Here is a 15,994-nt window from a genome sequence, read left to right as displayed (position 1 = left end):
CGAACATCGAGCACCCGAGCATTTTAGTGCTTGCTCATCACTAATAATTATCAATCTTAAAGAAATGTAAGAATGATCTGCAGGTAAATGTATTGCTTTCTCTCATACTATGACTGGCGTTAGCATTGTTTGCTCATATATTACTCCTGTCATCAGCCAGTGGTATAGGAGCAATTTTAATTTTTTTTCTGGAATCAATATTGCTGAAAACACTCCTCATTCTTTCTATTCTATTGGCAAAACACATTTCTCACAGAGAATAGAAAATCTTCAGTGAATCCTGTCACCGGGCTGAACCTTTGTGGATAAATCAATGTCTTTTCTTTTCCTGCTCTTGGAGCTAACAATTCAGCTGCTGAAACTCTTGATTTCAGAATCCACTAATTATAGTTCATGGAATGTTCTCATAAACAAGGAGGGGAAGATTGATGTCATTGGAAATCCGCGATACCTTATTTCACTTTAAATATATCCATTCAAAGTTCAGTAGTCAGTGCACAAATATGCTGTATGACAAATGTGCAGGAACCTGTGATTCATTCTTTCTCCTTTTTCCTTTTTTGACCTTAACAATTTGTTCTAGTGTTGGAATGCGGGGAAGAAAAAAAAAAATAGAAGGAGAGTGAGACTTTCTCTAGGGTGTGAAAACTTTCTGTAAATGAACATTAGTGTCACATTTCCACCATAAAGTGAAAGGATATAATAGTACATAATTCATTTAATTATAATGGCATCTGCTTTGTATATTCATAGTCAGGTCTTAGCATTCAAGGGGTATTAGTTTAATCACCTGGAATCTGCTTTTAAGAAAAACCATCATGATCTTGTGTAATTGCAGCTCTGAAGGTAGTAAGCTTCTAGATAATCATCGATTTGGAAAGATGTTTGTACTCTATTCTATACTGTGTCTGATATTCTAAGGCATAATGCATGGACAAATTGTAAAACCAAACTACCAAGGACGTGTGTGTTTTCTTATGTGCTAGTGAGTCAGTAGTTGTCACCGGGGGGTGTCATTTTTATGGCTTCTAATATTCGCAGCTGAAATATTCAACAGACTGTACTATTAAATAAAAATAGAAATCTACGCAGAACTCATGCTGTCTGATGTGAACTATTATAGAGTATAACTAGATTAAACACACTTAAAAAGACACTAAATCTGAAGTGGAAAACTTATAAAAGTGCATTTTTTTTATAAAAGGTTGCAAATACCATTCACAAGTATGTTTGTAAATGTTCCTGGAAGTTCTCAGATCTAGAGATATGTGACATAAAGTATGTATCAAGGGGGAAGACATCTTTCTAGACTTTAAGCTCTACGGTTAGTATCTCCCCGGGCTAAATCAATTGATTGCTAATTAATATAGATTGCATTCAACTATGCAACAAATGACTAATAAGAAATAAAGGCTTCCAAAAAATCATAGTACATAATTGGATGAGCATATAAATTACATGAACGGCCCTTCCTTTGATATATTACCATTTAAATTCCAAATGTACAGATTTACTGAACATTTTTTTACTATCTGCTCCATAACTGGGTTTTTCTATACTTTTTGCTAATTTTTATTTTCCTAAAATAAAAACCCACCATAAACATTGGAGTATAGTCAGCCAAAACCTATTTCAGTGGGACCGACAGACCATCTAATGTGTATGGGGCCTCCCAACTATCCGCTGACAGATGATGGTGGAGGATAGAAGGATTGTGCATTTTCAATGTTGTCCATAAAGATAAGCCACTGCAGTTGGAGTCAAAACTACGGGAAGATCCAGGGAGAAGTATGAGGCCTTTCTTTATAGTCCTTATTCTTTTATAAGACACTTATGGCTTTAGCTAAAAAAAACCTGCATTTCAGAATGGTGGCTCAGTGATTAGCTGTTAGGCGTTGGGCTGTTGCTGGATTCAAAATGCGTCCACAAGCTTCTGTGGTCTCCCATTCCAGTCCAGCCAGGGCTGATGCTACTCAGCATCGTCTTCAGCCCCAACACCTAGCTGGTCCATGAGATGTACAGATTGTCTCTTAAGTCTTTGTGCCTAGCAATGTTAAGCATAGGTTGCGGAGGGAGACAGGGCTGTTGGAGTAAGTCCAGGGTTCTCGGTACTGAGCATGCCCGTGACCTGGCGGACCGTGATTGGTGGTTTGGCAACCACCTGACCCGGTGACCTGGCACCAATGGCGCGATGGTGGGCAGGGCTTAGTGTTTAAAAGGCCCGCCCACAAACATGGCTGCGCGCTCTGATCATTGAGCAGTGATGCTGATGTGTGGACGACTGTGTTCCACGTAGTTTCCATAGGCAGGTGTAGTGGAAATAGGCAGGCTAGTGGAAATAGGCAGGTAGCTTCGTCTAGCAGTCTGGCTCTGCCAAAGGGGTCACCTAACACCCCGAGCAGCCTGCAGACGTCCTATCCACGGCCATCGCCTGTCAGCCACGTGGAGTAGAACCCTTCAGTTCGGTAGCACGCCGGCTGGAGGCACGTGTACCCGTCGGCGTAGTCACACACGCATCCTAGCACCGCCAGTGTAGTCCCTGTGTAGTTAACAGGTCTATAGCTACTTCCCCGGTTGCGCATCTCCCGTGCAGTTAACGGAGATAGAGCGAACCGCTATACCCGTTCCTGTGTGCAGTAACACGGAAGGGTTTATCATTTAAGTTGGTTGCTTTCCTTTTCACCTGGAAAGTGTTCGGCAGCAGTCCACCAGGCTGCATCGTGGACCCCGGGGTCGGTTGCGTTCCATTATAATAAAGTTGTCTGCAACCGCCTTCCTAACAGTATCAGAGCACCAGGGTCTTGCCGAACATGGCTGACAACCAGTAACTGCTGCGCTATATCCAGCAGCTTGAGACCAGACTTAGGACTCTGGAACAAGGTGACCCGGTAGCTCATATCACTCCAGTAGCTACCCAGGCGGCTTCTCAAGCAGCCAATCTGGTTTACTCGGCTGCGGTGAATGCTGCGACAGTTGCAACTGCCCCATTACCCCTTTTTGCTCTCCCAGAAAAAATTTCTGGAGACAGTAAATCCTGCAGGGGTTTTATTAATTTATGCTCCATTCAGTTGGAGATGATGGAGGCACGGTTCCCCTCCGAAAGAGCCAAAGTGGGCTTTGTCATCTCATTACTCTCCCACAGGGCTCTGGAGTGGGCTACTCCTCTATGGGAGCGGAATGACCGAGTTATAGCAAATGCGGGTCTTTTCCTTAAGACTCTAAAAGTATATTCCTAGGTCCTCAGGTCACGCATGATATGGCTCTTAAGCTTCTTGCGTTGTTCCAGGGTTCAGCCACCGCCAGCCACTATGCCATCCAGTTTAGAACCCTAGCGGCTGAACTGGATGGGTCTGACCGGTTGCTTATCCCGGTGTTCTGGAAGGGTTTGGCTGGGCATATTAAAAATGCTCTATCTACCAGAGAGGTTCCAACCTCCCTGGAGGAGCTAATCTCTCTCGCAAACCGAATTGATTTGTGTCATGCAGAACACAAATTAGAGCTGGAGTTCGCCAAACCTCAGTATCGATTGGCACCATCCTTCTCTAGACCCATTTCCTGACCCGGAGCCTGAGGCTATGGATATATCCCGGACTGAGTCTAGTCCCTCTCGTTCCCGACGTGCACATCTCTTGGAGTACCCCGTAAATAAGGGTTCCAAGCAGTCGGGAGAACGAGTAGGTCTTACCACCGTTGGAGGAGGTGTGTTAGATTCTGGGGCTTCTTCCTCCAAATTTTTATATAAGGTGACATTGTCCTTTGGTACATCTGCAGTTACTGCCAAGGCGTGGGTGGACTCTGGTGCTGATGGCAATTTTGTGTCATCTACGTTTGCCCAGAGGCACGCCATCCCTATAGAGTTACTGACAAGACCAATGAACATTAGAGTAGTCAATGGTTCACTCCTGGACATGCAAATCACCCATCAGTCGATTCCCCTCACCATGTCATTTCTTCATCTCCTTTCTTATTATTCCCGGTGGATTAGACGAGGTGTTATTGCGTCTCCCCTGGCTACGTTGTCATACTCCACACATTGACTGGAATACGGGGAGAATTTCTTCCTGGAGTGAGAATTGTGTGTCTCAGTGTATGGTCAAAGTCACCCGGAGGGTAGTCTCTGATCCCTCTACCGTTGTGGCTTCCGGTACAGATTCTTTGTCTGTCCCCAGGACCCGGGTCTTGTCAGACTGTGTCAAAAAGATCTCTCAGGTAGAGAGGGTGGCTGCAGTGACCTCTAACCAGGTTCCGTCGGGGAGGACGTTTGTTTCCCCTAATCTACAAAATGTGATGCTCTCCTGTCTGCAACCACCCTCCTAACATTAGCACTGTTGCTTTGCAGTGTTCAAATCCCACTAAGGACAACATCTGCAAGGAGTTTGTATGTTCTTCTCATGTTTGCGTGGGTTTCCTCCGGGTTCTCCAGTTTCCTTCCACACTCCAAAGACATATTAATAGGGAATTTAGATTATGAGTCCCAAGGGGGACAGTGCCCATAATGTCTGTAAATCTTGGTGATTTGACCAAGGGCATTCAGGGTGGCAGAACATTCCTCAGAAAACCATTAATAACCTCATTGATAGCAGCCAAGATGTGTAAGTGCTGGGTTTTCTACTTCATACTGAATAAATCGAGATGTTTTGAAAATTGTAATTTTGTGTCCACTTTTTCATCATTTGCATGTTATTAACACATCTATCAATCCTGTGATTTCCATCATTCTATGACCTATAATTCTTGGTGTAGCAATTTTAAATGTTGGGAAGTGTATATATAAACACATGAACATATACTGTCATGGCTGAAAGTGTTGGTCCCCTTGAAATTGTTCCAGAAAATGAAGTATTTCTCCCAGAAATTTATTGCAATTACATGTTTTGTTATACACATGTTTATTTTCTTTGTGTGTATTGGAACAACACAAAAAAACTGAGAAAAAAAGGCAAATTGGACAGAATTTCACACAAAACCCCAAAAATGGGCCAGACAAAATTGTTGGCACTCTCAATTTAATATTTGGCTGCAGTTGGAGATATATATCGATAGATATATACCTATCTACCTATGTATATATCCTTTCTGTTTTATATTGACTGCACCAGTCTAGACAGGCATCTTACTAGAGATGAGCGTTGTTCTACTCGAACTGTTCGCCAATCTCAAATTCGAGCTGTTTTGGGCGGTGTTCGAGCCGTTCGGCGAACACGAACAATTTGAGAAAAATTCGGCTGTTCGAGGTTATGTTCGATAACTGTTCGTGCACCAAAATCATAACTGGATTTTTTCTCAGTAATGATGAAAATTAATGTTAATACGCAGTTTGAGTGTACAGCGGGGTGGGGGGAGGGGCAGGGGATGGATCTCTGCAGGAACAATGAAGATCTCCATTTTTTTTTCTCTTTCCCGCATTTGCAGTGGGGAGGTGCAATCTGTCAGCCTATCAGCAGCGCACACACGGAGCGAAGTGCTTTTTTTCACACAAGCAAGGGCATGTGTCATTGGCAGTGTATGTCACATGTCCTTGCCCTATAAGACCAAGCCATTTTCCCCGTCGCCACCATTTTCTCACTGCTGCAGCTGCGTGTTAGACGGCACCGCTGTTGCTGTGTGCGCTATACCTTATAATTTCAAGCCAATTTTCGCACAAATATACAGATAGCTTGGGAGTAGGGAATAGTTGTGATTGCAGTCCTTTTAAGGACTAGGTTACAGCATTTCCTACGACTTTTATCAGGGAGGTCTGTGCTCTTAAATAGATAGGTTGTGGGAGTAAAGACTAATTGTAATTGGAGTCATTTTCAGGACTAGGTTATATCAGTTCCTATCAGTTTTTGCCAGGCAGGTCTGTGCCAGTGCTGTGCAAGTTTTTTTCACAGCATTTGGCTGAATCTAGCAAAGCGAATCCTTTTTGGCCTATTGCAGAGTGTGTTAGTCAGTGGAGTAGCCTATCTGTGTTGCAAGATATACCACCTGTGTATAGAATACCAATTTTTTTACTGCACCTAGTGAAGTAAAATCTTTTGGGCATAGCATCATTCTATTAGTCCATCTATACTGACCTCCATCAGGTTGCAAATTAAAACTAATTTTTATCTGCATCTACAGTACCTCTGAAAAAATATTTGGGCTTCTACCTGTGTGTGGGACTTGTTGTATTAGTCCATCTATACTGACCTCCATCAGGTTGCAAACTGAATATATTTTTTTCCTGCATCTACCTCTGAAAAAATATTGGGCTTCTAGCTGTGTGTGGGTCTTGTTCTATTAATCCATCTATACTGACCTCCATCAGGTTGCAAACTGAATATAATTTTTTTCTGCATCTAGCTCTGAAAAAATATTTGGCCTTCTAGTAGTGTGTCGGACTTTCTCTATTAGTCCATCTATACTGACCTCCATCAGGTTGCAAACTGAATATAATTTTTTTCTGCATCTAGCTCTGAAAAAATATTTGGCCTTCTAGTAGTGTGTCGGACTTTCTCTATTAGTCCATCTATACTGACCTCCATCAGGTTGCAAACTGAATATAATTTTTTTCTGCATCTAGCTCTGAAAAAATATTTGGCCTTCTAGTAGTGTGTCGGACTTTCTTTATTAGTCCATCTATACTGACCTCCATCAGGTTGCAAATTAAAACTAATTTTTATCTGCATCTACAGTACCTCTGAAAAAATATTTGGGCTTCTAGCTGTGTGTGGGACTTGTTGTATTAGTCCATCTATACTGACCTCCATCAGGTTGCAAACTGAATATATTTTTTTCTGCATCTACCTCTGAAAAAATATTGGGCTTCTAGCTGTGTGTGGGACTTGTTGTATTAGTCCATCTATACTGACCTCCATCAGGTTGCAAACTGAATATATTTTTTTCTGCATCTACCTCTGAAAAAATATTGGGCTTCTAGCTGTGTGTGGGTCTTGTTCTATTAATCCATCTATACTGACCTCCATCAGGTTGCAAACTGAATATAATTTTTTTCTGCATCTAGCTCTGAAAAAATATTTGGCCTTCTAGTAGTGTGTCGGACTTTCTCTATTAGTCCATCTATACTGACCTCCATCAGGTTGCAAACTGAATATAATTTTTTTCTGCATCTAGCTCTGAAAAAATATTTGGCCTTCTAGTAGTGTGTCGGACTTTCTCTATTAGTCCATCTATACTGACCTCCATCAGGTTGCAAACTGAATATAATTTTTTTCTGCATCTAGCTCTGAAAAAATATTTGGCCTTCTAGTAGTGTGTCGGACTTTCTCTATTAGTCCATCTATACTGACCTCCATCAGGTTGCAAATTAAAACTAATTTTTATCTGCATCTACAGTACCTCTGAAAAAATATTTGGGCTTCTAGCTGTGTGTGGGACTTGTTGTATTAGTCCATCTATACTGACCTCCAGCAGGTTGCAAACTGAATATATTTTTTTCTGCATCTACCTCTGAAAAAATATTGGGCTTCTAGCTGTGTGTGGGACTTGTTGTATTAGTCCATCTATACTGACCTCCATCAGGTTGCAAACTGAATATATTTTTTTCTGCATCTACCTCTGAAAAAATATTGGGCTTCTAGCTGTGTGTGGGTCTTGTTCTATTAATCCATCTATACTGACCTCCATCAGGTTGCAAATTCAAAATAATTTTTTTCTGCATCTAACCCAGCCAATAGTTTTGGCCTAATACCACAGTTTGGCCACTCAGCTCTGCTCGGTTACCATCCATTGTTTTTTTGTGCAAACAACTCCAGAGTTGTGAATTAGTTAACCACCAAAATGAGTGGAAAAAGGCCTGCTGCTGGTGGAAAGGGGAATAGGCGTGTTGGGAAGGGGAAAAAAGGTTGTGTCCGTGGGGTAGGTGTTAAAGCAACAGTAACATCTGCAGAAGAAAGACCATCTTCCAGCCAAACTAAAATGTCTACTTCTTTTAGTGGACAATGTGATAAGATCCCTTTCTTACGGCCACGCCAATCGCTACAAATTCCAGATGAGGCACAAAAACAGCAGGTGCTTCAACGGATATCAAGTGCTCCTTTAAGTGGGCTCTCCTCCACATCAACTTCAACATCACAAATACTCCAGTCCTCAAAGGTGTCACCCAAATCGCACTTGCTTCCTCACAGCTCCCAAATCTCCAGCTGCCCGTCTGAGTATGAGGTAGAACAGATGGTTGAGTCTGCAGAGCTGTTTACTCATACTATAGCCTGGGAATCAGAGGTCGACTCCAGCGCTTCTGTGAATCCAGACGAGGAAATGATCTGCACTGATGCCCAGAATCTTTATGAGTCGGATCCAGGACCAGACGCAGAAGGTTCTGACCATAATGTAGACCCTCATTCCCAAACTGTAACTCCTGTTGGTGGAGACAATGAGGAAGACGATGATAAGACTCAAATACCTGATTGGAGCGACAACTTTAGTTTTTTGTCAGGGCAGGAACAGGTTGGCTCTGAGGACGACGGGTGTGATAACGCACAGGGTGATGATGATGAGGTCGGAGATCCCACTTACTGTCAACCCACAGTCAGCCAAGAGATGAGGTCAGCAAAGGAGGCGGAGGAAGATGCTAGTGACGACGAGGTCAGGTTGCGCCTTCCTGGACAGAGACGTAGTACTGGAAGCACGTCAACAACTGCATCCTCAAACACAACTCTGCCTCTCACCACAAGTCGTGGTGGCTCTTCAGGTCGCATGGGTGCTAAGCCTTGCATAGCCTGGGCATTTTTTCAGATCGATAAAGATGACCCAACTCGTGTTATCTGTAACATTTGTCAGCAAAAGCTAAGTAGAGGCCAAAAAATACATAGTTTGAGTACTTCATGCATGAACCGGCACATGGACATGAAGCATAAGTTGCAGTGGGAAGCTCAGTGTGCTACAATGCGGCCTAGCCGGCCGGGCCAACCACCGTCTGCCATATCTTGTGCATCCGCGGCCTCTTCATCCTCTGTGACTGGGGGGACAGCAGTCACACCTGTTTTGGGGCGCAGACCTGCCACCTCTTTACCCGCAACAGCCAGCGTGATTGGCAGGTCATCATTTTCTTTGGAGGTGGTAACACCAGCTGGTGTTGAGCGCTGTCCGACATCGATAGCACCACCTTTGGATCAAGGCAGCCTAACATGTCCGCCTGCATCTTCCTCACAGACCGGCAGTTTGCCGGGGACACCCTTATCAACCCCGTCTAAGCACAATAGCCAGCCCTCGGTCCCTCAGATGTGGACAAGTAAAAGACCATTTCCTCCTAGCCATGAGAAAGCTAAGAGGTTGAATTTCACCATCTGCAAGCTCTTGGCTACAGAAATGCTGCCTTTCCGCCTGGTGGACACAGAGGATTTTCGAGACCTTATGTCCGTCGCAGTGCCCCAGTACCAGATGCCCAGTCGGCACTACTTCTCAAAGAAAGGTGTGCCTGCACTCCACCAGCATGTCGCACATAACATCACCGCTTCTTTGAGAAACTCTGTGTGTGACAGGGTGCATTTCACCACAGACACTTGGACGAGTAGGCATGGACAGGGGCGTTACATGTCGCTGACTGGGCACTGGGTAACTATGGTGACAGCAGGACAAGGGGCTGCTGTCCAAGTCTTGCCGTCCCCACGAGTTGTGCGTCAATCCTCTTTATGTCAAAGTTCCTCCACTGCTTCTGCCTCCTCAACCTCCTCTCGGTCTTCCACCTGCACCCAAAGCCTGTCTGGTCATGCCACAAGCTTTCTAACTGCGCAGAAGGGATCCTGCACACCTCCTTACTATGCTGGCAGTAGGGCTCAACGTCATCAGGCGGTTTTTACATTGAAATGTCTGGGAAATGTGAGTCACACAGCTGAGGAGTTGTGGTCAGCTCTGGAGAACCAATTTCATGAATGGTTGTCTCCACTGGACCTGAAACCAGGGAAGGCCGTGTGCGACAATGCTGCAAACCTGGGTGCGGCCCTTCGCCGGGGCAATGTCACACACGTGCCTTGTATGGCTCACGTGTTGAACCTGGTTGTCCAGCAATTTTTAGCCCACTATCCCAGACTAGATGGCCTTCTGCAGAGGGCACGGTCGCTGTGTGCTCACTTCCGCCGTTCGCATCCCGCAGCTCAGCGACTTACATCTCTACAGAAGTCTTCACCGGCTAAAAAGCGATGTGCCTACCCGGTGGAATTCAACTCTGCACATGTTGCAGCGACTGTGGCAGCACCGACAAGCCCTGGTGCAATACGTTCTGACATATAGCCTGGGCCAACGAGATTCAGAGGTGGGGAAAATCACGCTGGAGGAGTGGTCTCAGATCAGGGACCTATGCACCCTTCTGCACAGTTTTGAAATGGCGACGAAGATGTTTAGTGCTGATGATGCCATTATCAGCATGACTATTCCAGTGATTTACATGCTGCAGCACATGTTAAACAGAATTCGGAGTCAGGTGGGGCACAAGAGGAGGTGGAGGAAGTAGAGGAGGAGGAGTTGTATGCGGAAGGGCTAACATCTGCAAGGTCCAGACGGTCGGCAGCACCAAGGCGGCAGGCATGTGAGGGTGGGGGAGATGGTTTTACCAGGGCGCATGGTAGCAGCCAAACTAGTGAGGAAGGTGCAGGAGCCCAGGAAGAAGTGGAGGACGAACTGATGGAAGACTCATCAGATGAGGGAGACCTTGATCACATTTCTGTTGTGCGAGGTTGGGGGAAGAGGACAGAGGAAGGAAGCATGATTGTTACCTCGCCACCAACACAACAGGGACTTGGTGCTCCTGGATGCGCAACACACATGAGTGCCTTCTTGCTGCACTACCTGCAACTTGACCCTCGAATTGTGAGAATTAGAAATAATCCTGACTACTGGGTTGCCACACTGTTAGATCCCCGGTACAAAAGTAAATTTGCAGAAATTATTCCTGCCATAGAAAGGGATGCACGCATGCAGGAGTATCAGCAGAGACTGTTGCAGAATCTTACATGTGCTTTTCCACAAAACACCAGTGGTGCACGTAGTGAATCTCACAGTTCCAACTTGCCAACCGTGGGACCGTCAAGTGTTCAGCACTCAAACCGTAACAGAACCACAGTATCTGCTGGTAACATCAATTTTGCGGAATCATTTCACCACTTTTTTAGCCCATCCTTTGCAAGGCCACAGGAGACAAGAAGTCTGACACATAGTCAACGCCTAGAGACGATGGTACAGGAGTATCTCCAAGTAAACATTGAAGCCATGACTGTGTCACTGGACCCTTGCTCTTTTTGGGCTTCCAATCTGGATAAATGGCCTGAGCTAGCCACTTACGCCTTGGAGATCTTGTCATGCCCCGCAGCCAGCGTTCTGTCTGAACGTGTGTTCAGCGCTGCTGGTGGTGTGCTGACAGATAAGCGCACGCGGCTCTCCACTGATAATGTAGACAGACTCACGTTCATAAAGATGAACAAATCATGGATCCGAAACGACTTTTCTACCCCTGTGTCATCCTGGGGAGAGTAAAAGCTTGATGATTGGTTAAAATCACACTACCAACCGTTTTAAGCTTTCAAATTACTAATCATGTTTATCTGTATCTTTGCTGGAAAATAATTTGGGCTTTGTAGCAGTGTGCAGCACTGATTCTATTAGGCCATCTATAATAAGCTCCACCAGATTTAAAATTAATAATAATTTTTAGCTGCATCTAGCCCGGAAAATAATTTTGGGGCTCCGAGATGCGCAAGACACATAAGTGCCTTCTTGCTGCACTACCTGCAACATGACCCTCATATTGTCAGAATTCGAAGTAACCATGACTACTGGGTTGCCACACTCTTAGATCCCCCAAACTTTTCGATCAAGATTTTCATTTTAATAAAGACCAAAAAAATGGTCATTTTTGAAATTATAAGCATTAGCAGGTTATTAGAAACTGAAATCAAACAGTTTTCAACTCAAAACTTTATTCTAGGTGATGTTACATTTTCACATAGGACCCCTTGTTCGAAAGGAGCTTCTGAACTCTCTCGTCCATTGAATTTGTCAGGTTTTGGATGGTTTCTGCTTCAATTGTTTTGCATGAGGACAGAATACCCTCCCAGAGCTGTTGCTTAGATGTGAACTGCCTCCCGCCATCATAGACACTCCTTTTGATGATGCTCCAGAGGTTCTGAATGGGGTAGAGGTCAGGGGAGCATGGGGGTCACACCATAAGTTTGTCCCCTTTTATGCCCATATCAGCCAGAGATGCAGATGTTTTATGTGCAGCATGAGATGGTGCATTATCATGCAAAAAAATGAGCTTGCTGTGAAATACATGGTTCTTCTTCTTGCACCATGGCAGGAAGTGCTGTTTGAGAAAATCCACATACATTATGGAGTTCATCTTTAGCGCCTTCAGGGATCCTAAAGGGGCCGACAATCTCTCTCCCCATGATTCCAGCCCAAAACATTACTCCACCTCCTCCTTGTTGGCGCTGTAGCCGTGTTTGCGTGGGGTGTCCATCAACCAGCCATCCTCCACTCCATCCATCTGGACCATTGAGCGCTGCACGGCACTCATCCGTGAACAAAACAGTTTTGAAATCAGTCTTCATGTAATGTTTGGCCCACTGGAGCCGTTTCTGCTTGTGTGAAGTGGATAGAGGAGGTCGACAGGATGGCATATGCACAGCTGCAAACCTCTGAAGGACCCTGCATCTTGTTGTTCGGGGGACGTTGGAGGCACCAGCAGCTTCAAAAACTTGTCTGCTGCTATGACAAGGCTTTTTTGCCGCTGCTCTTTTAACCTGACGTAATTGCCTGTAGGAAAGAGTCCTCAATTTGCCCTTATCAGCACGCACACGTGTGTACTGTGAATCAGGTACATACTTCTTGATTGCCAAGACACTTCATCCTGATCATCGCACAATGTTGATTGTAGTCATGCCTTGACCTAAACACTCCACAATTTGTTGCTTCTCAGCAGCCGACACATCCTTTTTCTTTCCCATTTTGGCAGAAAATGTAGGCTGCTTAATAATGTGAGACAGCCTTCTTAAGTAGTCTTGCCTTTCATTGGACACACCTGCCAAACTAATTAGCACAGGTGTCTGCAATTGCTTACAGTGATATAAAGAGCCCTGACACACATCACCATTAATGAGTTTAACTGACAAACAAACAAATTCTTCCCTTATCACTCCTAAACACTTTTTGCATAATAATTTGGAACACAGTGTACATGTGCTTTTCCACAAAACACCAGTGGTTCACGTAGTGAATCTTACAGTTCTAACTTGCCAACCGTGGTCTGTATGGAGTTGTTCAATAAAGGGCCCAAAATTAAGATAACATAGATGGGAGAGGTCTCTATGAATAGGAATTCCTAAGTATTTGATACCCTGTGAGGGCCAGGCAAAGGGAAAGTTGGACTGGATGGAATCCTATATGGATTTGGGGAGGGAGACATCGAGGGCCTCAGACTTCGCTGCATTGATTTTTAAATTTGACCATGTAACAAAGTGATCTATTTCAGCCATAACAGCATGGATGGATATATGTGATTGAGTGATATATACTAGGACATCATCAGCAAATAGAGAGCACTTGTACTCGGTGCCTCCCACCTCAATCCACCTAATATTGGGGTTATGGCGAATTGATGAGAGCAGGTGCTCCGTCACTAGGATGTATAAGAGAGGGGACAGAGGACATCCCTGCCTTGTCCCATTGGTGATTGCGAAAGGTGATGAAAATGTTCTGATGCACCCCCTGGGCCTTGGGACACCCGGAGCCGGACCCTGTTTGGTGGATGCTGGTGGTTGTAGTCGGAACTATTTATGTGGTTTTGATGTTCAAATGTCCGACTACGCCACCCGTGGATTGCGGTCAGAGTGAACCGCCGCTGCAGGGCAGACCGCTGAGGCTGGTGTTGTGGGTGCAGCAGAGCGTAGCATAACTCCCCACGGGAGGAGTATAGCCTCAGGGCAGTGTATGCGGAGGATGGGAGTGATGGTGCAGGGCAGCAGCAGTAACGACATGGAGTCAGTGATGCAGTCCAGGGCCTTTACTCACAGTTCTTATTATCCAGACCACGTCTGCAGGTAACGGCTGCCCACGTCGTACTGTGCTCACCAGGTGAGGGGCTCAGACAACTCCCAGATAACTTTGGAGCGCTTCACAGGACCCCCTTTGTGTGTCCTTTGTCTGGCCTTTCTTACCAACCCTTCTGTCCGGCTGCCTCGGGCCTCCTCTTGGTAAACTTGGCGCAAGTTTCCCTGACCCTATGTGGTGCCTTCCTAGCGGGTGTAGCGAGGGGCTGCGCCACATAAAATGTCACAGCCTCCGGTTTCTAGCTGAGGGTCGTTTCCTGCCTCCACTAGTTTCGGGGACCGGTCTCCCCCTTTGGCCTGACCCCTCCACGCAGGTGGATTCGGGCGTGCGGTGGCGACTCGCCCGTCCGCACCCCTGGGATCCCTTCATTCCTCGTTCCTGGAGCCTTCTCCGCTCCTCTTCCTTCCTTCTCCCTCTTCCAGGCCTGGGCCTCTGTTACTAGGCCCGCCTCCGGAGCAGAGCTCATTCAGAGCCCCTGCTCCCTGCCACTTCTGCTCAGACTTCTCTGCACTGAACTAAGATGGTGCCCACCTTTTATACTCCCTTCTCAATGCACCCAGGAACTGCTTCCTCCCTGCTCCTGCACTACAGGGTTCCCCTTCCTCAGTATTCCCTCCCCCCACTCCAGCCAGGGACAGGGACTGTCGTGCCCATCTCAGGGGCATATTGGTCGCCCTGCCCCACGGCAATATGGTGTAATGCATGCAGGTGTCGGGTCCTGATCCACACTCCATCCTTACCTGAGAGTGAGATATCACACCTCTGGGTGAGGTGCAATACGTCTGTAGCAACCGAGCCCTCAGGGTGCTACAGTTCCATTTATCTTCAGCCTAGGTGACGTATTGCGATACAGGGCCGTGATTTTGGCTATAAAAGGGTCCCCTAGACCCCTACCCCAAGCTTTTTAAGAGAATCATATATGGCGTGCCAGGAGACTCTATGGAATGCTTTCTCAGCATCCAACGAGAGTATCTAAGTACAAATTTTTAACTGCATCTAGCCCAGGAATACTTTGTGCCTAGTAGCAGTGTCTGCTAGTCAGCGGATTATCCCGGCTGTTAAGCAAGCTGCACCACCTGTAGCTTAGACACTTAATTTTTTCAAAGGAAATGCTTCGGGACCATGGGATACTTAGTGAAGAGCATCAGGAGGCACCCCAAGGCATAGGGGCTGCGACTGGCAGTAGGATGCCTTGCGGTGGACAGCCGAGCTCGATCCTTATAAAAGCTTTTTAACTGCAGCAGCTTTAGTGGACGTTACTGGAGCTGGAATTACCGCGGCTGCTGGCATGAGACTTGCCCTCCAATAGATCCTTGTAAATGGATTTAAAGTGTATTCATTCAAATTAGAGAGACAATTTAAATTAAAAAGCTTAGAGCTGCCTCCACCACAGGGGGGCTCGCTCGACCCACCAGCGGACAGGCACCAGTATTGGGAGAGGGGGGCTGGCCGTCAGGGTTCACCGCGGCTCTGGCACAAACCCGGCGACACGGAGGTGGCACGGGCAGGAGCGGACTGGCCGTGTCGGCTTCTCACTTTTTGGATTTTAGAAGGGCATGACATGCCTATATCTGTGTCTCCCCCTCCTTTTACTCCTCCACCTCTTTTATTTTCGCATGACTATATGTACTTGTCACTTTTCCATGTGTTAGTTATGTCTTCTGAGCAGTTTGTCAGCTTTTGGACACCTTTGAAGGTGTTTTCTATGTGTTTCTATGTGTTTTTGTTTGCCTGCCATTGGTTTTAACGGTGTTCGAAGGTGTTCGACGAACAGTTCGACGAACAGTTCGGCGAACACACGGGTGTTCGACGAACCGAACCGAACTCGAACACTACGGGGGTGGCTCAACACTACATCTTACCTCTTGAATTCCAGTCTTTTCATTAGGATTCCGGATTTTTTTTGTCTTTGTTTTTTTTTTGTAGGTTTGGTAGTTTAATATATTTTTTTCTAGATTTTTCTAGCTTAATT

Source organism: Phyllobates terribilis, unplaced genomic scaffold, assembly GCF_046119375.1.
Source record: "Phyllobates terribilis strain yellow unplaced genomic scaffold, ASM4611937v1 Scaffold_4__5_contigs__length_816908805, whole genome shotgun sequence".
NCBI classification, from domain to species: Eukaryota; Metazoa; Chordata; class Amphibia; order Anura; family Dendrobatidae; genus Phyllobates; species Phyllobates terribilis.
This window is presented reverse-complemented; position numbering follows the sequence as displayed.